This window comes from Oncorhynchus kisutch, linkage group LG11 (assembly GCF_002021735.2).
Source record: "Oncorhynchus kisutch isolate 150728-3 linkage group LG11, Okis_V2, whole genome shotgun sequence".
Taxonomy (NCBI): Eukaryota; Metazoa; Chordata; class Actinopteri; order Salmoniformes; family Salmonidae; genus Oncorhynchus; species Oncorhynchus kisutch.
The window spans coordinates 62,087,091-62,111,214 of record NC_034184.2 but is presented as its reverse complement, the minus strand read 5'-3'; the positions used below and the strand labels follow the sequence as shown (position 1 = coordinate 62,111,214).

Here is a 24,124-nt window from a genome sequence, read left to right as displayed (position 1 = left end):
CCCCACTCCCCCTACCTCAGGCATTCAGTGGGGAGACCTGAGGTCAACCGAACCCCGCCCCATCTCGTACTTCTGAGTGGGAGACCTTCAAAGGCAGTAGCCTACCTGGCTTACAAACTAGAATCAGGGCACCCACTCCGACAAGGTTAATTGACTCACAGGCCCACATGTTGACATTATATCATTGACCTGCAAATACGCGCTAGAAAACCGGTTGAGCAAATGTCACCATTTCAATTTTTAGTACGGGCGCCCCGTGCTGCCCCCAGCAAGATGCCGCCCTGGGGGGCTGCCCATGTCGCCCATAACTAAATCCGCTACTGCCCATAAGCCATGGAGGCTAGTCCACAGATATCAGAAACACTGCCATGTCCCCATAAAAAACCTGCTCCAGATTTAGACACCTTTGAGCACAAGTACAAACTCAGGCTTGCATCTCATCCCATAGGAGCTCCTATGGCAGGGATCAACTATACTTAAAAATATAAAACGCAACAACTTCAAAGATTTTGCTGATTTAGTTTATATATAGGAAATCTGTCAATTGTAAAAATTCATTAGGCCCTAATCTACGCATGTCACATGACTGGGAAGGTTCACAGCGAAGGATGGGCCTGGGAGGGCATATGCCCACTCACTGGTGAGCCAGGCCCATCCTTCGCTGTAAACCTTCCCAGTCATATGAAATGCATAGATTAGGGCCTAATGAATTTTTACAATTGACAAATTTCCTTTCAGACAATCAAAATGAGTTTCCCCCACAAAAGGGCTTTATGAAAGACCGAAATACTTCTATTTCATAAGCTGTCTGGGTGGCTGGTCTCAGATGATCCCGCTGGTGAAAAACTGCATGAGGTGGTCCTGGGCTGGCGTGGTTACACATGGTATGAGGTTGCAAGGCCGGGCGGACGTACTCTGAAATCCGCTCTGGTGGACATTCCTTCATCTGTGGCATTGTCCCCAGCACAAGGTGCACCTGTGTAATGATCATGCTGTTGAATCAGTTTCTTGATATGCCAAACTTGTCAGGTGGATGGATTACGTTAAAGTATAAAATGCTCACTAACTGGGATGTAAACAAATTAGTGCACAAAATGTGAGCGAAATAAGGTTTGCGATTTTGGAACATATCCGGGATCTTTTATTTTTTGTACTTTTATTGCATATACTTTTTATTGTATATGATCACGTGGCTATTATGCGAGGAAACACTTGGGAACAGATTTCCCAAATTAGAATCACGGAGTGGATTTTCTGGTGTTTCCCCAATTTCTGGTGTTTTCCATCAGAAAACATAGGGGGGGTCCAAATAAACCCCCCCCCCCCCCGTGACAGGCCACCAGTTGGGGAACCTTATGGGATGGGGGCCGGTAAGGCCTGGGTGAATGGTGTGTTCAGACCATAGAAAGACTAGAGCCAATTGATCTAGACAAAGGCCTCTTGTGTGACCGCATGGGCAGTGTGCCATTCAGGGTCATCTCCATTTTAAAGTAGTCAATTTCTTCTCTATCCAGCTCTATGATTCAGAGCCAGACTCAAATGTTGATACTAGGAAACCACGGCGCACACAGCAACACTGCATGGCTGGCTGAGAGTGAACAGTCTGTGGGAAAGGTTGGCGATTTCTAGATATACTGGGTAAACAGAACTCCCAGCTCACGGAATCCCCAGGAAGGTCCCCATTAATGTAACATCTCCCTGGAGACCAGCGTTTGGATTGGAGTGAAGGAAGAGATGCAGCCAGCAACGACTGAGATCTGACAGACTATGGCTTAAACTGGGGGTCTGATGGACTATATCTTAAACTGAGGGTATGACTGAGTATGGATGGATTACTCTTTCCTCCAGTATGACCAAGCTTATCTAGGGCATAAGATAACATGCAGCTGCCTGTATGAAAGTGGAACCCATTACTAGCTAGTCTATGCACATATGCTATGATCTGGCGGTAAAGCTTTGACCGCAATGACCCTTATTTGCATACTTACAGTGCATTCGGAAAGTATTCAGACCCCTCAACTTTTTCCACATTGTTACGTTACAGCCGTACTCAAATGTATTGAAAAATATATACAATTCCTATATCTACACACAATACCTCCTAATGATAGAGTAAATGGGTTTAGAACATTTTGGGGATAAAAAAAACACATTTTTTCATAAGTATTCAGATCTTTTGCAATGAGACTCAACATTTAGGTCAGGAGCATTGTTTCCATTGATCATCCTTCAGATGTTTCTACAAATTGATTGGAGTCCACCTGTGGGAAATTCAATTGATAGTTGTTTATTTTTATACATTTGCAACATTTTCTTAAAACCAGTTTTTGCTTTGTCATTATAGGGTATTATGTGTAGCTTGATGGAAACAAAAAAACTATTGAATCACTTTAAGACTAAGGCTGTAAAAGGAACAAAAATGTGGAAAAAGTCAAGGATCTGAACACTTTCCAAATGCACTGTATGTGATTGTGAATTGACCCCTTCGTAGATGGGTGAGGCCAGAGCAAAATCAGGTCTATGAAACAATGTGGTCTATGAAACAATGTAACACCATTGAGTAAAGGTAGTAACACTGACAGCACAGTGGTGGTTCAACTAAGGATGAAGTGAAATCCCATTAATTGCTATTATGAAGACGATATAATTACAGGAGTAGTGGCTCCACACCCCTCAGGAGCAGATCATTGCCAGGAAAGGCTTACGTCATCTCACTCCAGTGTGTCTTTGTGTGTGGGTCAGGGTTTGGCTCAATTTTGAAATTGACTCCCATTCAACTCATGAGTTGAAATTTGAGTTGAACAAAACCCAGGACGATGTAGAATTTGAGTGACCGGACGAAGAATTTAATTATGTGCAATTCAAAGAAATTCAAACTCACAAGTTTCATTGAATCTGACAGGTCAAACATCAAGCTGCATCACTTTCCTCTGGAAACAATGTTCATATACTCTTAACCTTAGTGCTTAGAATACACAATTATACAGAGCATTCAGAAAGTATTCAGACCCTTTCCCTTTTTCCACATTGTTAGGTTACAGCCCGTTTCTAAAATGGGATTAAATAAAATCCTTGTCAAACTACACACAATACCCCACAATGACAGGTAAAAATAAGTTTAGAAAATGTTAATAAAAAATAAAACAAACTATTTACATAAGTATTCAGACCCTTTGCTATAAGATTCGAAATTGAGCTCAGGTGCATCCTGTTTCCAGTGATGAATTTGTAGAAACATCAAGGATGATTAGAGTCCACTTGTGGTAAATTCAATTGATTGGACATGATTTGGAAAGGCAAACACACCGGTCTCTATCAGGTCCGACAGTTGACAGTGCCTGTCAGAGCAAAAACCAAGCCATGAGGTCAAAGGAATTGTCTGTAGAACTTCGAAACAGGATTGCGTTGAGGAACGACACCAAAAAATGTCTGCACCATTGAAGGTCCCCAAGAACACAGTGGCCTCCATTCTTAAGTGAAAGAAGTTTGGAACCACCAAGACTCTTTCTAGAGCTGGCCACCCGGCCAAACTGAGCAATCGGGGCAGAAATCCGCAGTTGTGCGGTCAATCTGACAGAGCTCCTCTGTGGAGATGGGAGAACCTTCCAGAAGGACAAACATTTCTGCAGCATTCCACCAATCAGGCCTTCCTAGTAGAGTGACCAGATGGAAGGCACTCCTCAGGAAAAGGCATATGACAGCCCGCTTGGTTTGCCAAAAGGCACCGAAAGACTCAAATCATGAGAAACAAGATTCTCTGGTCTGAAGAAACCAAGATTGAACTCTTTGACCTAAAAGCCAAGCGTCACATATGGAGGAAACCTGGCACCATCCCTACGGTGAAGCATGGTGGTGGCAGCGTCATGCTGTGGGGATGGTTTTCAGCAGAAGGGACTGGGAGAATAGTCAGGATCGAGGGAAAGATGAACAGAGCAAAGTACAGAGAGATCCTTGAAGAAACCTGCTCCAGAGTGCTCAGGACCTCAGACTAGGGCGAAGGTTCACCTTCCAACCAGACAACGACCCTAAGCACACAGCCAAGACAACGCAGTTGTGGCTTCGGGACAAGTTTCTGAATGTCCTGGAGTGGCCCAGGCAGAAGCCGGACTTGAACCCGATCTAACATCTCTGAAGAAACCTGAAAATAGCTGTTTAGCAACTCCACATCCAACCTGACAGAGATTGAGAGGATCTGCAGAGAAAAATGGGAGAAACTCCCCAAATACAGGTGTGCCAAGATTATAGCTTCATACCCAAGAAGACTCAAGGCTGTAATTGCTGCCAAAAGGTGCTTCAGTGTACCGAGTAAAGGGTCTGAATACTTATGTAAATGTGTATTTAAGTTAATTCTACAAACCTGTTTTTGCCTATTCATTGATGTATTTCCAGCGACTGCTATTTCTATTTAACTGTTCATACTTACCGTTCCATGGGTTAATTTGAATAATTTTGTAGAATTAAGTTGGCGGGTATACTGTATATTTCTTATGCAGCTTATTTATCACACTCAGCAATCTGCCAGACAGCGCAAGAGCAGCAGCTGCATGTTGTGGTGATTTCAGGAAAACTGGGAACTCTGAAAAATACGAGGTCAAATCATGGCGTCAGTGATCTTCAGGTCAGATGACCGTTCTAAAATGTTTTCCCCCAGTCGGAGAAAACAAATTTGTGCACAACATTTGAGAAAAATAAGCTTTGTGTGTTTGGACAATTTCTCTGATCTTTTATTTCTGCTCATGGGACCAACACTTTACATGTCGCGGTTACATATTTTTAAAATTCGATTATAGAATAGAAGAGACATTTGAATGTCATTGAATTCAATTGTATTTTCTGTAATTACAATTCTGTATCCTATTTACTATCATTTAAACTCAAGAAATGAATTGGAATTTATGAGGCTCTCAATTCAATTGAGACTAACCCTGGTGTGTGTTTAGTCTAATGAAGTCATGCCGTAGCCTCCAGGTAGCAATGCAGACACACGTCCTTGACCTCTCAAGTTCCAACGCCTCAGTAATTCAGCTGTGACACACTACTCTGCCACGCCACCGTGCCCGTCTCCCCATCTGCCACGCCACCCTGTCTGCATGGCTCCTGCAGAATACCTCTGATACTGCCCAGTGGTGATTTTAGCATGTACATTTTGGTGGGGTAAACGCAACCAGATTTTTTAATTCATGCCAGCAAAGCCACTACACAACATTGTATTATGCCTACGTGGTTTAAAAGGGAAGGAAAATACCATCACTGGTATCCACTTTTACAGACGATATAACGACACAGAGCGCATTGCACAAACAAAACAACCTTCCCAATAACAACTGGAATTACTTGGGTCTATTACTTTAAAATATTTGAATGGGAAGACACTGTCATTGGAAAACATGGTTGCAAACCCAACAACATATAGTATCCCCTCCTTGTGAAGAAAAGCACAAGCTAATTATAATAGACAATGTAAGCAAAACAATGAAATCATTCCAACATTGCTTAAAATGAGGAATAAGCTACTAACGAGACAGACCTATATAAAGAAATAACAATTGAGATCTACAAACTATTGCATGAGCGGATAAGATGCAAGCCGTAATTTTGATTAAGACATTAATGAGCGAGTAGTCAATATAACCATTTGCTCAGCACTTTTGAAACGGACAGCGACAGAATTCAGAACATGGTTCATTCTTAGAGTATTCTCGCTGTACACCAAGTCAGAAGCGCAGGATAGATAACAAGGGTATATAAGCAGACAATGAAAGCTTTTACAATATTCAATGATAACATCTCTAAAACAAGCAATAGGCTACATTAGCACCACCAAGTCAGAACAGTGGGCTAAGTTCTGAGGGGAGAGGGACCAAATTCTTAGGATGAGACACATGTGCTACTAACAACTTACTACACAACATACACGTAGTATTACTTTCTTAGCTACAGTATACATATCACATTTATGCAGCAGTATACAAGATCATTGTTGTGCTCACTTGAACGTGGCACGATGCTCCTTCTTGTGGGCAAACCTTGCCATCAAAGTCGGGCATTCTCTGGATTGATGGTGCTTTCCAACCAACTAGGAATGAAAGAAAAAAAAGGTGTGCGGTCGAATGGTTGATCTTCAGGTTGGCGCTCTAGAAAGAGGCCAGAGTTCCCGACTTGGAATTCCCAGTTGCATGACCATTCAAAATGTATTTTCCCAGTCCAAGCTCATTTAAGAATTCCCACTTGTCTTGACCGCACTGAAGTCAGATTTCCCAGTTTTCACTTGTGAACGCAGCAGAAGTCATGCTGGATTGACAGTATGGCCAATGTATTCAACTTTTTCTGGCCCATGGTGTTGCATGTGTAGGTTTATAATTTTAAGCTTGGAAAAGAGACCCTTTCAGGCAGATGTTTTAAATCCTTAAACCCAGACCACACACACAAACCCTCAATCTCCACCGAATAGCAAGCAAAACAGTGAATGCTTTGTGGCCACTGATACTTTCCAAACCACTCATTGCTGAATTTGCAACTTCCGACTTGTAATGCTTATGTCCAATGACCACCGATATGTTTGACCTATCATTTTTCTTCATATGACAAGGCCTGAAAAGGATTTGCCAGTAGATTGTGAAGGTGAATCATGATGACTGATGTCTAGCTAGCTTGTTAGCTAAGATTGTGAAAGTATGATGTTGACATGATCAGTCCATTCAAAGCTAAGGTAGATACGTGATTTGATGTCAACATTTGTGGCCAATGACCTTGAGCCTTTTGGACAGGCACTTATGGCAGCACCCAAGGGGCCTTGAATTGCCTAGCTCACCATGTAGATTCTGCGGTGACGTAGTGTCCCCATGAAACAGAATACTGAGCCAATCACAGCGCAACTAGAGAAGATTGCTCTGTATATTCCCTGGTTGCCCCTCCACCACAGAAAGCACTGAGCTAGGCTGAAACACCTGCTTTATGGAGCTGCCTCCGGGAGAATAAATCTAAATCAAATTTGATTTGTCACATACGCGTCTTTGGAGTGTGTAGAAAAATGCTTGTATGTGTGTAGCAAAATGCTTGTCTCTGGACCCACTCACTGTCACACGCTGGACCTAGTTTTGTCCCATGGAATAAATGTGGTGGATCTTAATGTTTTTCCTCATAATCCTGGACTATCGGACCACCATTTTATTACGTTTGCAATTGCAACAAATAATCTGCTCAGGCCCCAACCAAGGAGCATCAAAAGTCGTGCTATAAATTCACAGACAACACAAAGATTCCTTGATGCCCTTCCAGACTCCCTCTGCCTACCTAAGAACGTCAGAGGACAAAAATCAGTTAACCACCTAACTGAGGAACTCAATTTAACCTTGCGCAATACCCTAGATGCAGTTGCACCCCTAAAAACTAAAAACATTTCTCATAAGAAACTAGCTCCCTGGTATACAGAAAATACCCGAGCTCTGAAGCAAGCTTCCAGAAAATTGGAACGGAAATGGCGCCACACCAAACTGGAAGTCTTCCGACTAGCTTGGAAGGACGGTACCGTGCAGTACCGTAGAGCCCTTACTGCTGCTCGATCATCCTATTTTTCTAACTTAATTGAGGAAAATAAGAACAATCCGAAATTCCTTTTTGATACTGTCGCAAAGCTAACTAAAAAGCAGCATTCCCCAAGAGAGGATGACTTTCACTTTAGCAGTGATAAATTCATGAACTTCTTTGAGGAAAAGATCATGATTATTAGAAAGCAAATTACGGACTCCTCTTTAAACCTGCGTATTCCTCCAAACCTCAGTTGTCCTGAGTCTGCACAACTCTGCCAGGACCTAGGATCAAGAGAGACGCTCAAGTGTTTTAGTACTATATCTCTTGACACAATGATGAAAATAATCATGGCCTCTAAACCTTCAAGCTGCATACTGGACCCTATTCCAACTAAACTACTGAAAGAGCTGCTTCCTGTGCTAGGCCCTCCTATGTTGAACATAATAAACGGCTCTCTATCCACTGGATGTGTACCAATCTCACTAAAAGTGGCAGTAATAAAGCCGCTCTTGAAAAAGCCAAACCTTGACCCAGAAAATATAAAAAACTATCGGCCTATATCGAATCTTCCATTCCTCTCAAAAAGGAAGGCTGTTGCGCAGCAACTCACTGCCTTCCTGAAGACAAACAATGTATACGAAATGCTTCAGTCTGGTTTTAGACCCCATCATAGCACTGAGACGGCACTTGTGAAGGTGGTAAATGACATTTTAATGGCATCGGACCGAGGCTCTGCATCTGTCCTCGTGCTCCTAGACCTTAGTGCTGCTTTTGATACCATTGATCACCACATTCTTTTGGAGAGATTGGAAACCCAAATTGGTCTACACGGACATGTTCTGGCCTGGTTTAGATCTTATCTGTCGGAAAGATATCAGTTTGTCTCTGTGAATGGTTTGTCCTCTGACAAATCAACTGTAAATTTCAGTGTTCCTCAAGGTACCGTTTTAGGACCACTATTGTTTTCACTGTATATTTTTACCTCTTGGGGATGTTATTCGAAAACATAATGTAAACTTTCACTGCTATTGCGGATGACACACAGCTGTACATTTCAATGAAACATGGTGAAGCCCCAAAATTGCCCTCACTAGAAGCATGTGTTTCAGACATAAGGAAGTGGATGGCTGCAAACTTTCTACTATTAAACTCGGACAAAACAGAGATGCTTGTTCTAGGTCCCAAGAAACAAAGAGATCTTCTGTTGAATCTGACAATTAATCTTAATGGTTGTACAGTCGTCTCAAATAAAACTGAAGGACCTCAGCGTTACTCTGGACCCTGATCTCTCTTTTGAAGAACATATCAAGACCATTTCGAGGACAGCTTTTTTCCATCTACGTAACATTGCAAAAATCAGAAACTTTGTCCAAAAATGATGCTGAAAAATTAAATCCATGCTTTTGTCACTTCTAGGTTAGACTACTGCAATGCTCTATTTTCCGGCTACCCGGATAAAGCACTAAATAAACTTCAGTTAGTGCTAAATACGGCTGCTAGAATCCTGACTAGAACCAAAAAAAATTGATCATATTACACCAGTGCTAGCCTCTCTACACTGGCTTCCTGTCAAAGCAAGGGCTGATTTCAAGGTTTTACTGCTAACCTACAAAGCATTACATGGGCTTGCTCCTACCCATCTCTCTGATTTGGTCCTGCTGTACATACCTACACGTACGCTACGGTCACAAGACGCAGGCCTCCTAATTGTCCCTAGAATTTCTAAGCAAACAGCTGGAGGCAGGGCTTTCTCCTATAGAGCTCCATTTTTATGGAACGGTCTGCCTACCCATGTCAGAGACGCAAACTCGGTCTCAACCTTTAAGTCTTTACTGAAGACTCATCTCTTCAGTGGGTCATATGATTGAGTGTAGTCTGGCCCAGGAGTGGGAAGGTGAACGGAAAGGCTCTGGAGCAACGAACCGCCCTTGCTGTCTCTGCCTGGCCGGTTCCCCTCTTTCCACTGGGATTCTCTGCCTCTAACCCTATTACAGGGGCTGAGTCACTGGCTTGCTGGGGCTCTCTCATGCCGTCCCTGGAGGGGGTGCGTCACCTGAGTGGGTTGATTCACTGTTGTGGTCATCCTGTCTGGGTTGGCGCCCCCCCCCCTTGGGTTGTGCCGTAGCGGAGATCTTTGTGGGCTATACTCAGCCTTGTCTCAGGATGGTAAGTTGGTGGTTGAAGATATCCCTCTAGTGGTGTGGGGGCTGTGCTTTGGCAAAGTGGGTGGGGTTATATCCTTCCTGTTTGGCCCTGTCCGGGGGTGTCCTCGGATGGGGCCACAGTGTCTCCTGACCCCTCCTGTCTCAGACTCCAGTATTTATGCTGCAGTAGTTTGTGTGTCGGGGGGCTGGGGTCAGTTTGTTATATCTGGAGTACTTCTCCTGTCCTATTCGGTGTCCTGTGTGAATCTAAGTGTGCGTTCTCAAATTCTCTCCTTCTCTCTCGGAGGACCTGAGCCCTTGGACCATGCCCCAGGACTAGCTGACATGATGACTCCTTGCTGTCCCCAGTCCACCTGGCCATGCTGCTGCTCCAGTTTCAACTGTTCTGCCTTATTATTATTCGACCATGCTGGTCATTTATGAACATTTGAACATATTGGCCATGTTCTGTTATAATCTCCACCCGGCACAGCCAGAAGAGGACTGGCCACCCCACATAGCCTGGTTCCTCTCTAGGTTTCTTCCTAGGTTTTGGCCTTTCTAGGGAGTTTTTCCTAGCCACCGTGCTTCTACACCTGCATTGCTTGCTGTTTGGGGTTTTAGGCTGGGTTTCTGTACAGCACATTGAGATATCAGCTGATGTACGAAGGGCTATATAAATAAATTTGATTTGATTTGTATGCGGATTAAAAATATATATTTATTTAACCAGGTAGGCCAGTTGAGAACAAGTTCTCATTTACAACTGCGACCTGGCCAAGATAAAGCAAAGCAGTGTGACAAAAAAAACACACAAAAAAAAGAGTTAGATGGTATAAACTCATGTACAGTCACAATAGAAAAATCTATATACAGTGTGTGCAAATGGAGAAAGGAGGTAAGGCAAAAAATAGGCAAATAGTAGCAAAGTAATTACAATTTAACAAATTAACACTGGAGTGAGATGTGCAAGTAGAAATACTGTGTGCAAAAGAGCAAAGAAAAGTCAATAAAAACAATATGGGGATGAGGTAGGTAGTTGGATGGGCTTTTTACAGATGGGCTGTGTACAGCTGCTGTGATCGGTAAGCTGTTCAGATAGCTGATGCTTAAAGTTAATGATTTTGCAATTCGTTCCAGTCATTGGCAGCAGAGAACTGTAAGGTAAGGCGGCCAAAGGAGGTGTTGGCTTTGGGGATGACCAGTGAGATATACCTGCTGGAGCACGTGCTAAGGGTGAGTGTTGTTATGGTGACCAGTGAGCTGAGATAGGGCGGTGCTTTATCTAGATAAGACTTTTGATGACCTGGAGTCAGTGGGTCTGACAACGAATATGTAGCGAGGGCCAGCCAGCGAAAGCATACAGATCGCAGTGGTGGTTGATATATGGGATGGGGCTTTGGTGACAAAACGGATGGCACTGTGATAGACTGCATCCAGTTTGCTGATTCATTGTCTGAGGCTATTTTGTAAATGACATTGCCAAAGTCGAGGATCGGTAGGATAGTCAGATTTACGAGGGCATCTTAGCAGTGTGAGTAAAGGAGGCTTTGTTGCCTCCTTTACGGAAATAGGGGGAAGTTGCCCCTAGGAGCTGATCTTGGTTAAATTTTGCATTACCTACCCCCAATGGTTAAAGACTGGGGGATGGGAAGCTGATCCTAGATCTGTACCTAGGGGAAACTTCAACCTGTAGCGGGAAGTGGAGAGAAGAATGAGGAACAAGAGAGCGTCAAAGTCTGCGTGCCTAAAAACACCCCAGGGGTGCACATACTTTATCATCATTGTCAGCCAAGCATTGCAAGGGTGAGTGTTGCCGGGAGGTGGTGACAGCGAGAAGGGTGAGTGTTGCCTCAGTAGGGTAGGTTAACTAATGCACTTTACTGCAGTGGCTGCCAGAGCTCCATGTCAGGGGCTTCCAGCAGCTGTCCTGTCCAGGAGTGACAGGGTGGGACCGGGGCAGTGGCTGACAGCTGGAGTTCACAAGGAAGATTGGAGGGAGAGAGAAGCACTCTGTACAAACAATACACCGGTTTCTAAACACAGATTAGGTGGTGAAAACATTTAATCTACAAACAGATAGTTGCATTATTCCCACACACCTGTAACAAGATCTTAAATGTACGAGTGCTTTTCTGAAATGAGAAAATATCCTCGTTACAATAAACTAGCAAAATATGCAAAAATATGCATTTCAGGTAAAACAACTTCCATGTTATTCAAACACCATGCTGTATATCTGGAGTATTGACAGCCTTACTGCATCATTTCAAAAGCATAATGTGTAGGCTGAGCAGTCTTTCATGTTGGGCAGGATTACTTGAATAAGACCAGGGCTCTCTGTAAAACCATCTCATTACCTAAACAGGGCTTTTTAAACCATGCAGCTCTTTGAATAAAAGAGCTAAATGTCTCCTACATTCTTCCAGCTCCTTACCCAGGCTCAGGTTGTGTGAAACCCGCTGGGGTATAGAGGACAGCTTAAATAAATAAGAGAATTGGAGCACGTTCATTTTAATACCGCCGACATTAAAGTCAAGTTTGATTAGTTGAAGTACAATGTGCCTCGGATTAACATTTTCAGAACATGTGTGTGTGATTGTGTGCCTGTAGCTTTTCTGTGTTTGTCCATGTGTCATTGCATCCATGTAAACCTGTGTGTGTGGTGCGTGTCTTAGTAGCAGTTTAACTACTAAGTTTGTGTGTGCATGTAGCGTCTCTGTGTGTGGCCTCTTCAGCCAGGAATTTCAACTAGCTAGGATCAGTGTGGTTGGGGGATGGCCGAGGCGCCAGTCATGCCTTCCTTTCCCCTCGCTTGCATCACGTGCACTCAGAGGCCCACGGTGAGTTAATTATTCACAGTACACACATTCAGAAAGATACAATACATTCAAATTGGTCACTCACAAGTCTGGCATAAGCTACCTCCCAAACAGAGAAGAGGGAGAAAACAATAGTTAACTGTTCTTGTTGTTGGAGAAAACCCTATCGAAGAGCATATCGTTTTCCCATGACGCTATATTATTCTTGCGCTAGTTGGTTGTACCTTATCAAAAACTTTCCTTCATAGCTTGATCTCCATCTTTGTTTTCAATTAGTTTTCAGCACTTTAGTTTTGGGCGGTATCCAGATTGTCATACCTTCATATCGACCTTGTGCCATACCAGGATATTCAGTAATAGCTGCACTGAACACAAGGGGTGTCATTGCAATCTGTAGGTTAGCAATGCTAACAGGTACATCTAAAATCCCATAGAGAATGCTAACGAGCGTGAACAATTTATAGTCTGACCTATAAAGTATTGGCAGGACAGACATCCCAGCTCATAAAGTTGTACAAGTAACTAAAATGCTACTCAATTTGCTGGACACAAAACAAATTCGACAGCAAGGGTCTTGATTCAGGAGGGGATTCTCTGCTGTTAGCAAGCAAAACATTATTTTGGAAGGTGCTAACCACAGTCAACTAGCTACTAAAGTATCAAACCAAATGCACAACTGCAGTGAATTTAGCACATTTTACAGTTAACTTAATAGTTATAAGATATCGAGCTGGCAAACATTTTATTATGAACTTCATACTGTAACTAGATCACCTGGCTGCACAACAGTGTGTGCTTGCAAACAAACAAAGCTTCATAATGTAAACTTTATCTCTTAACGTATTGCACAAGTTCACTGCAGGTATTTACTTAAAAAGTAGTTACTAATATTCACATTTAAAAATAAAAAAACGAACTATATAAATGGTTAACGGTATTGATGGTATATTGAAAAACCATCCCGTGGCTATTTCCAAATACGGTGTACCGCCCAAGGTCTATCTTGATCAAAACCGGTTCTCATGGCGCTCGTCCCTCTGCAGCAGATACAGTTGGAGTCGGAAGTTTACATACACCATAACCAAATACAATTAAACCCAGTTTCACAATTCCTGACATTTAATCATAGTAAAAATTCCCTGTCTTAGGTCAGTTAGGATCACCAATTTATATTAAGAATGTGAAATGTCAGAATAATAGTAGAGTGATTAATTTCAGCTTTTATTTATTTATTTCATCTCATTCCCAGTGGGTCAGAAGTTTACATACACGCAATTAGTATTTGGTAGCATTGCCTTTAAATTGTTTTACTTGGGTCAAAGGTTTTGGATAGCCTTCCACAAGCTTCTCAAAATAAGTTAGATGAATTTTGGCCCATTCCCCTGACAGAGCTGGTGTAACAGTCATGTTTGTAGGCCTCCTTGCTCGCAAACGCTTTTTCAGTTCTGCCCACAAATTTTCTATAGGATTGATGTCAAGGCTTTGATAGCCATTCCAATACCTTGACTTCGTTGTCCTTAAGACATTGTGCCACAACTTTGGAAGTATGCTTGGGGTCATTGTCCATTTGGAAAACCCATTTGCAACCAAGCTTGAACTTCCTGACTGAGGTCTTGACATGTTGCTTGAATATGTCCGCAATTTTACTTCCTCATGATGCCATCTATGTTGTGAAGTGCACCAGTCCCTCCATCTATGTTGTGAAGTGCACCAGTCCCCCCGTGCTTCATGGTTGGGATGGTGATCTTTGGCTTGTAAGCCTCCCCCTTTTTCCTCCAAACATAACAATGGTCATTATGGCCAAACAGTTCTATTTTAGTTTCATCAGACCAGAGGATATTTCTCCAAAAAGTATGATCTTTGTCCCCATGTGCAGTTGCTAACCGTAGTCTGGCTTTTATATGGCGGTTTTGGAGCAGTGGCTTCTTCCTTGCTGAGAGGCCTTTCAGGCTATTTTGATATAGGACTCGTTTTACTGTGGATATAGATACATTTGTACCGGTTTCCTCCAGCATCTTCACATGGTCCTTTGCTGCTGTTCTGGGATTGATTTGCACTTTTCGCACCAAATAACATTCATCTCTAGGAGACAGAACGCATCTCCTTCCTGAGCAGTATGACGGTTGCGTGATCCCCAGTTTTTATACTTGCGTACTATTGTTTGTACAGATGAACGTGGTACCTTCAGACGTTTGGAAATTGCTCCCAAGGATGAACCAGACTTGTGGAGGACTACATTTTTTTTCCCTGTTGTCTTGGCTGATTTCCCCATGTCGTCAAGCAGAGGCACTGAGTTTTAAGGTAGGTCTTGAAATACATACACTGGTACACCGCAAATTGACTCAAATTATGTCAATTAGCCTATCAGAAGCTTCTAAAGCCATGACGTCATTTTCTGGAATTTTTCAAGCTGTTTAAAAGGCAGTCAACTTAATGTATGTAAACTTCTGACCCACTGGAATTGTGATCGTGAAATGTGTCTGTAACCAATTGTTGGAAGAATTACTTGTGTCATGCAAAGTAGATATCCTAACAGACTTGCCAAAACTAGCTTCTTAAGAAATTTGTGGAGTGGTTGAAAAACAAGTTTTTTCAAAAAAACAAGCACAGTACCAAATTGCAATACATATCGTATCGGCATATCGTATCGATATGGCAATTCCAAGCCCTACCTTAACCTAGTGGTTAGAGCGTTGGGCCAGTAACCGAAAGGTTGCTGCATCGTCTCCCCAAGCTGACAAGGTAAAAATCTGTCTGCCCCTGAGCAAGGCCGTTAACCCACTGTTCCCCGGGCGCCGAAGACATGGATGTCGATTAAGGCAGCCCCCCACACCTCATTCAGAGAGGTTGGGCTAAATGCGGAAGACAGTTCAGTTGTACAACTGACCAGGTATCCCCCTTTCCTTTCTAAACAAAGTGTTGCTTCTTGTATTATGCTAGATAACATTAAGCATACAAATAACTGCAGCATTACACAACAAAAAACAATGCCATAGGCCCTTAGCTGTCAACACTTAAAGAATAACTTTGGCTACCCTATCCGAACAACTTTCTAAGAACCCGAGGGAGCTACCGTGTCATGGTGGGACACAGACCATATGCAAAGGGTTAACTGCGCAGAGCAACACACTTTTGGTGCAAAATTGAGCAGACAATTGGAGTGTTCTTGCTATGTTGAAGGATGAAAAGATGTGCTTGGGGGCGGGGGAAGAGACGCTGGTGGGGCTCAATGGCTCCTTTTGTCAATCCTGTAGCCAAACAAACTAGAAGTATGGGTGCGCTCTAGTGTGCCCATCTCATTAGTTGACACTTGTTATTCATGGCGGAATGTAATCTATATGACACATACACACGTGTTGTTACCAGCTCAGTTTGACATTGTGCGTTCTAGTTGTCACTCGAAAATACTCTATTACTGTCACAATGCTTTAATATTGGTGGGGACCGCTATTTAATCTAGGCCTACGTCCCTTTAAAATCAGACAACAGCCTCTACAGAAGAGAGGCACTTGCATAATCGCAGTTTGACAATCTGAACTGCAAAAAAATAACATATTTAAAAGACGATGAGATAACTGGGAGGCACAGCAAGTAGAGTAAAGAGCACTTGAGTAGTGTAAACAGAGTCCTCTACATACTAAACACTGCTGTCACCACCAACTTAAAACGTTAGTTTTATCTCCACCAAGGCACACCCAGACTTATCAGAAGCCCTAGGAGTCACAGTGAGTGAGTGAAAGCACATAGGTAAATGTGATTGAGTGATACCAAGAAAAATGTAAGAAAAACAGACAGGATGAAACTAAGCTATCATGAGTCAGTGTGTCATACTATGCTGGGTTCTGAGCTTGTGTCCCTCGGCTCACAACAAGGCCCAGTGTGTCTACAGCCTGAATGCGTGATGTACTCACAGCAGCTAGCGCCTCCCCCAAAACAAAAACAACGCATTCCACTGCTCACTCGATTATTCATTCACACTTCCTGCTCGCCGAGGCACTCCCAACAAAAAGGAATCAACAAGAAAAACACAGACGTCAACATATCAGCGGCCCGGGCCCAGAACCTCCACACTAACTGACCAACAGACAAAGCCCCCCCCAGGGGAAACAAACCAGCGCTTTGTGTGGACTCAAGACACTGGGACTGACAGTCTGGGCAAAAGAGTTCAGTATCCGCTGGGCTCACTGCACTGTAGAGACACATTGTTCTACTGTTGGCCACTGGAGGATAACTACCCAGGCTAATAAACTGGTGATGAGAACAGTCCATAGACTGACCGAGCGAGAAGGGGCTTACAGCACACTGAGATCACTGTATATGGAGAGGATGCATCAGTTCTATAAAGTTTTGAAAATACTAAGTAGGAGAGTGCAGATCGAGAACACAAATGCTGGTAGTGCAGTCAAATGGAACCCAGAGAATCCAGCGCCACAGAACACCACCTAACAAGAGGAGAGGTGGTGTTGGGTTTCCGCGAGACAGAGACTTTGGATGACTGTATGAAGCAGGCAGTCTAAGGCCAGCATTTGTTTGTGGTCAGTACTAGTGGTGCCATCCTGGTCAATACGCTGCCTGGCGGGTTGGGGGTGATCAGTAGTCTGATGGAGGGCCACCTAAGGAACTATCACGTGGCAACGCAGCAGCAGAACCAGAGCGCCGGTGGAGATCAAAGGTCCCAAAACGGCCAAAGAAATGTCAGGGCAGTATTTGAACACCTCCACCTCAGAGGCTCACGAGCAGCAGGTGAATTGCTTTTGAGGCTTTAAATAGGATCAGATGGGTGACACCAAAGAGAGTTCTACCACCTCTTAGGTTGGGATAAAATATTGAATATGAAAATATTCAGTGTTCGTGGTTTTACAACAAATAACGCACGTCTTCTATAACGTTGCAAGCCTAAGGCAGGCAGGCAGATGGAGGCATTTTGTCAGAAAGCATCCTGTCAAGACATGACTCTCAGCCTTCTAAGATCGGCAGGTCAGCGTACTTGACCAGTGAGGCTCCAGACAGACTTTAAATACCAAAACACAAGAGAAAGAGAGCTTGAGAGAATGGTGTGACATTGCAGAGGCCGCCATGACTCCATGTCACCCGGTCCCTGCCTCTTAATTATTGTCCGTGTGGCACATCAGTCCTATCGCAGCACACCAGCCTTGCACACAGACACTCTGACCCACCTCCCACCACTGCAGCTTCAATTATTCTGCTGCCTCTGCTCATTGTTTACCTTTGAGGCTGGTGGCTGTGTGCAGAGTGCAAGGGGGAGAGCTGCGAGACTCACCTCAGAAACACAAAAGAGCCTGTTTATGGTTGACACTACCCTGATAGGAGCAATGACCATCACCATCAGGCGTCATCTGTGTTTACCAGAAAGCAAGGCATGACCTTCTCTGTGGTCTTGCATGTGTGTGTCACACAGAATGGCTGCTGATCCAGCAGCAGTATCTCCCTAGGGCTTGCAAGGCTCTTAGCTCTACGACAGTCTCCCTGGCTGGCTGTTTTTCCCCACCTAGAAACATAATTCTATGGTTTTCCACCGGAAACCCTCGCTCAGCCTGCCTTGCTGCTCTGTGGTCAGAGATGAAGCGCTCTTCCCTCCCTAAGGACTGGGGATCAGTGGGGCTGAGTGCACCTAACTACCATGCTCACTTCTGAGGCACCCAGGATCACTTCCTCCTCTCGGGGGGGCTCCTGTTAATCCATCTCCGATGGGGGATGGAAGGGGGAGTAGGATGTGAGACCAGCTGGTCATCAGCTCCGACAAAGGAACCTGATGAATAGTGCTTCTGCATTAACAGAGACCTCGAAACAATATTCTCCACTCGCTCTTCACTTCTGGTTACCTCTCACCTAACACGCTCTTCTCAAAAGTGGGACTGAGCACATACACTGACGACAGACAGAGCCATAAAACAAAATTGCATCAGAGACGCAGACTAGAGGAAGTGTCCTTTGGTGTAGTTTCCTATGCTACTGAACCACTGCGCCACAGCTTCCTGCCGAGAGAGAACAAGAGAAAAAGAGAACAGTGGCGTGACAAGAAGGTAGAGCAGGGGGAACTAATGTGGTTTTTCAGAGGCCGGTGGCAGGTGTGATTTATCACCTGTCCTGGCCTAGTTCAGCCAGCAGAGTCGCAGGGGAGGCCCCTACCCTCCCAGAGAGATGGCTGGAATAGAGGAAGACTGTATACAAAGCAGTACAGCACTTTACAGAAACAGGGTCCATACCGTGTGTATGTCCTAGATTCTGGCTGTGAACAACTTCCTTTACCTGTCCCGACATTAGGCTACACTTTAGTGCATAATTTGTGGAGAAAAATACATTTAAAAGTGGTGGTGGTAAGTTTGTATTTTTGAGTGGAGCTCCTGTGGGCCATTAAATATGGTGCTTTCAAGGAGTAGGCCAGGTTCCTCCTGAAATATTACCAGGACATTTTACACCTCCTTACAGGTTATCTTCTGGATATAAAAGGGGCTTAGGTGTGCCAGGGGCGTGGCAATGAGTGGGGTTGGCTACATTTTAGCTTTATAGACCCCCAGAGACATGTTTGCATTTAAGCTAAGTTCCTATGATTCTACATATTCTGCCATGGAGCTGAGAGAAAATGTTGCTGTTTTAAAGCTAGTTTCCTGCAATTCTACACATTTTGCCATGGATTATGTAGTTTTCTTTTGCTCCAACATAAAATGAATACTGCTAAATCAATAGATTTTTGCATTTTCAATTCGCCCGGTCTAACTTTTATTTTTGCTGATTGTTAGTTCTCAAAATACTTTTTTTTTAATATGTCAACCATCTTTTCTAATTATAGGGTAGTCCACATTGCTACTGTACCCAATGGGAGGAAAGCAAGAAGTGTACTTTATATCTATACTGAACAAAAATATAAAAATGCAACAATTAACACATTTTACAGTTACAGTTCATATAAGCAAATCAGTCAATTTAAATAAATACATTAGGCCCTAATCTATGGATTTCACATGACTGGGAGGGGTGCAGCCATGGGTGGCCAGACCCAGCCAATCAGATTGAGTTTCCCCCCAAAAAAGGGTTTTAAAGACAGAAATGCTCCTTAGTTCCATCAGCTGTCCGGATGGCTGTTCTTAGACGATCCCGCAGGTGAAGAAGCCGGATGGAGGTCCTGAGCTGGCGTAGTTACACGTAGTCTGCGGTTGTGAGGACGGTTGGACGTACTGCCAAATTCTCTAAAATTACTTGGTGGTTTATGGTAGAGAAAGTAATATTCAAAATGTCTAGTAACAGCTCTGGTGGACGTTCCTGCAGTCAGCATGCCAATGGCACGCACCCTCAAAAGTTGACATGTGGCATTGTGTTATGACAAAACGTCACATTTTAGAGTGACATTTCATTTTCCCCAGCAGAAGGTGCACCTGTGTAATGTCCATGCAGTTTAATCAGCTTCTTGATATGCCACACCATCCACAGGTGGATGGATTACGTTTACACTTAAAAAAATTGTGGATGGGGGAGAAAAAAATAAAATAAAAAGGCTTTATTTATTATATTTGGGGACTTAAGCGGGGGGGGGGGGGAGAGAATAAATAAATAAGTAACTTTAGGCAGCCAGACCAAGGATTACAATGAAAGAATCCCTGCATTAGGTTAAAGAGTGGGACAGGGGGTGAATGTGTTATTTGGATCTCATATCTCCAAACAAAAAACACAACGCTGACTTGTAAAAGAGAGACCACTTTAAACTAATTATTCATATCAATAAATACAAAAAAATGGAAGTGGTTACAGGGCATTCAGTATTAGCAACACGGTCCCAAATTGCCATTTCCTTTGGACTACAATTATGACCTAAGGCTGAACAAACATACACAAGAGACTCGAGAGAGAAAAAATAAAAACACTCCAATATCATCTGTCCATTTGTGCTCAAAAAGAGTGAACAGAATTAAAGAGGAGGTCCCAGAGGAAACTCTCACTCAGGCGTATTAGCCTGGTTGGCCTGTGCTTGTGTACGAGAGGGCAGACAGAGTTGGGGGGGACGTTTTCACGGCCGGGTGAAGCACTTAGCACAAATAATATAATCATCAATTATTTTGCTTTTTATTTTAGCCAGCTTACATAGAAAACGTTATTATTTCATCAAAACAATTGTGAATTACTTCCCCACAGATTAATGAGAAGGGTGTGCTTGGCAGGATGCACATAACTCTGCAATGTTGGGTGGTACTGGAGAGAGTCTCCGTCTTAAATCATTTTCCCCACACAGTCTGTGCCTGTATTTAGTTTCATGCTAGTGAGGGCCGAGAATCCACTCTCACATAGGTACGTGGTTGCAAAGGGCATCAGTGTCTTAACAGTTCGATTTGCCAAAGCAGGATACTCTGAGCGCAGCCCAAACCAGAAAATCTTGTAGTGGCTTCTGATTCAATTAAATTTTCACAGAACCACTTGCTGTAATTTCAATGAGGATCTCTTGTTCAGATATTGGTAAGTGGACTGAAGGCAGGGCATGAAAGGGATAACGAATACAGTTTGTGTCGTCCGTTTTGGGAAAGTACCTGCGTAATTGCGCACCCAGCTCACTGAGGTGCTTCGCTATATCACATTTGACATTGTCAAATGTAAGCTTGAGTTCATTAGCACACACACAACAAAAAATACAATGGAAAGAACTGTGTGTTGTCCTTATTAATGCAGACAGAGAAGAGCTCGAACTTCTTAATCAAAGCCTCAATTTTGTCCCTGTAATCCTAGATTCAGATCATTCAGGTGTGAAAAAACATCACCCAGTTAGGCCAGTTGTGTGAGAAACTCGTCATGCAATCAGTCAGACAAGTGAAAAATATGGTCAGTAAAGAAAACTAAGCTCATCTCTCAATTAAAAAAAAATGTCAACTTTGCCACTTGATAACCATCGCACTTCTGTATGTTGTAAAAGCATTATATGGTCACTGCCCATAACATTTCATTGTGCATAAAATACACAAGAGTTCAGGGCCATTTCTTTAACAAATGTAACAATTTTCCCGGTAGCGCCCAAAACGTATTTCAAGCAGTCAGGCATTCCCTTGGAAGCAAGAGCCTCTTGATGGATGCTGCAGTGTACCCAAGTGGCGTCGGGAGCAACTGTTTGCATGCGCGTTACCACTCCACTATGTCTCCCTGCCATGGCTTTTGCGCCATCAGTACAGATACCAACACATCTTGACCATCAAAGTCCATTTGACGTCACAATGCTGTCCAGTACTTTAAAAATATCCTCTCCTGTTGTCCTGGTTTGCAGAAGAGGATGTCTTCCTTAAATTGACCCCACATAAACGTAACGGACATATACCAGGAGCCAGGCCATGCCAGCCAGTCTGTTGACTCATCCAGCTGTAACACAGAATTCACTGGCTTGTATGCGAATCAGTAATTGTTTCAAAACATCTCCAGCCATGTCACTGATGCGTCGTGAAACAGAGTTGTTTGATGACGGCATTGTCTGTATGTTTATTTTGGCCTTTCCCCCCAGCATTGTGCCAGCATTGTCCCAGCCATATCCTTGGCAGCAGGAAGAATTCAGTCCTCCACAATAGTATGGGGCTCACCATATAAGATGCTTCTAGCCCCAACTTCTTAATGGTTCTGTTGCTTTTATACATGTCTTACTACCCGAAAGTAGTCTTAATTCTTTTTAAAAACTACTGCAGCTTATTTTTCAAGTTGGCATGTTTTGTTTCTAAATGCCTGCACTCGAGTGAAGGTTTCATTGAGTTGAGGTTCTGCACATACACACGCTGTGGCTGAGGAAAGGCACTACCCTCAATATAAGTGAACCCCAAATCAATGTAGTTCTCATCATATTTGCACCTCTTCGATGGTCCAAAGTCCCTGTCTGTTGTTCAGTGCTTTCCCGGGTAAGGGGGCAGTAGCTCTTCGGCTGCATCAGATTCACAATTGGCAGTGAAACGAGGCTACTCAGGAGAGAAACATTTTAAAAAAGACTCACCCAAATGTATAGCACCGTTGGAAAATATAAATGGACTGTTTGAAAATGTGAATTCACATTTTTATTTGGCGTACCCCCGACGGTATTGTGCGTACCCTAGTTTGGCAAAACCTGTTCTAGACTGTTCAAATCAAATACTTTGGTCTTCAAATCTTTAGATTTGGTCTAGTTGATGGACAGCTTAAGGTCAGGCAATAGCCTACATTACACCATGATGTATCACCTTGCTAAAGTTGCCTACTTAGCTCCCTCCCTAATAAATGTAGGCCAACTGGTTACTGTTCTGCACTAATCCCCTTTAAGCAGGATAAATGTGTCAAAACATGATTCTTAGCTCAGCATTTCCACGCACACCTGCAAATGTTCTCAAAACAACCCACAGATTAGATTTATCCTAGAGACATGAAACCACACTGAGAATGAGAGTAGGTATGGTCCCCTACAGAAGACCACGCGTAACCACGCCAGCCCAGGACATCCACATCCAGGCTTCTTCACCTGCGGGATCGCCTGAGGGGGAGGGTGGGGGGTGCTGATGACTATTTCTGCCTGTAATAAATCCCTTTTGATTGCCTGGGCCTGGCTCCCAAGGCGGTGTACCAGGCTCCCAAGGCGGTGTACCAGGCTCCCAAGGCGGTGAACCAGGCTCCCAAGGCGGTGAACCTGGCTCCCAAGGCGGTGAACCTGGCTCCCAAGGCGGTGAACCTGGCTCCCAAGGCGGTGAACCTGGCTCCCAAGGCGGTGAACCTGGCTCCCAAGGCGGTGAACCTGGCTCCCAAGGCGGTGAACCTGGCTCCCAAGGCGGTGAACCTGGCTCCCAAGGCGGTGAACCTGGCTCCCAAGGCGGTGAACCTGGCTCCCAAGGCGGTGAACCTGGCTCCCAAGGCGGTGAACCTGGCTCCCAAGGCGGTGAACCTGGCTCCCAAGGCGGTGAACCAGGCTCCAAAGGCGGTGAACCTGGCTCCCAAGGCGGTGAACCTGGCTCCCAAGGCGGTGAACCAGGCTCCCAAGGCGGTGAACCTGGCTCCCAAGGCGGTGAACCTGGCTCCCAAGGCGGTGAACCTGGCTCCCAAGGCGGTGAACCAGGCTCCCAAGGCGGTGAACCTGGCTCCCAAGGCGGTGAACCTGGCTCCCAAGGCGGTGAACCTGGCTCCCAAGGCGGTGAACCTGGCTCCCAAGGCGGTGAACCTGGCTCCAAGTGGGTGGGCCTATGCCTTCCCATGCCCACACACAGCAGCACCCCTGCCCAGTCATGTGAAATCCATAGATTAGGGCCGAATGAATTATTTCCAAAATCCTGCATTCCTTATATGAACTGTAACGCAGTAAAATCATTGAAAATGGTTGCCACCCCGTTGTTAGGAACCCATGTTAACTCGCAGAAAAGCACTCAACCGCACGGAATGCACGGCCATTCAGTCTTCAATCAAACTGTTCGTTTCTAAAAAAATTAAATACTGTTTTAAAAGCTTATGGTGGTTCTTTTATTTTCATGGTCATGAGTGTTCCATCCATAACCGTCGGTTACACAGTAAGTGTGCCAGGCCTACATGTGAGTGACACTTTATTGATAACGCAGATTTAGCTTACACTGCAGCAACCTCATTAGATCTCTACCTGCAGTTGTTTTTTACGCATTTGTTTACTAGCAGGGTACC

General features: G+C 44.0%; 1 protein-coding gene across 23 annotated transcripts in view; it reads right to left on the bottom strand.

The window, feature by feature from the left end:
• The window catches only part of LOC109900186 (protein scribble homolog), a 99,967-nt gene that overhangs the window by 68,810 nt on the left and 7,033 nt on the right, over window positions 1-24,124 (bottom strand). The gene's annotated exons all lie outside the window — the stretch shown is intronic.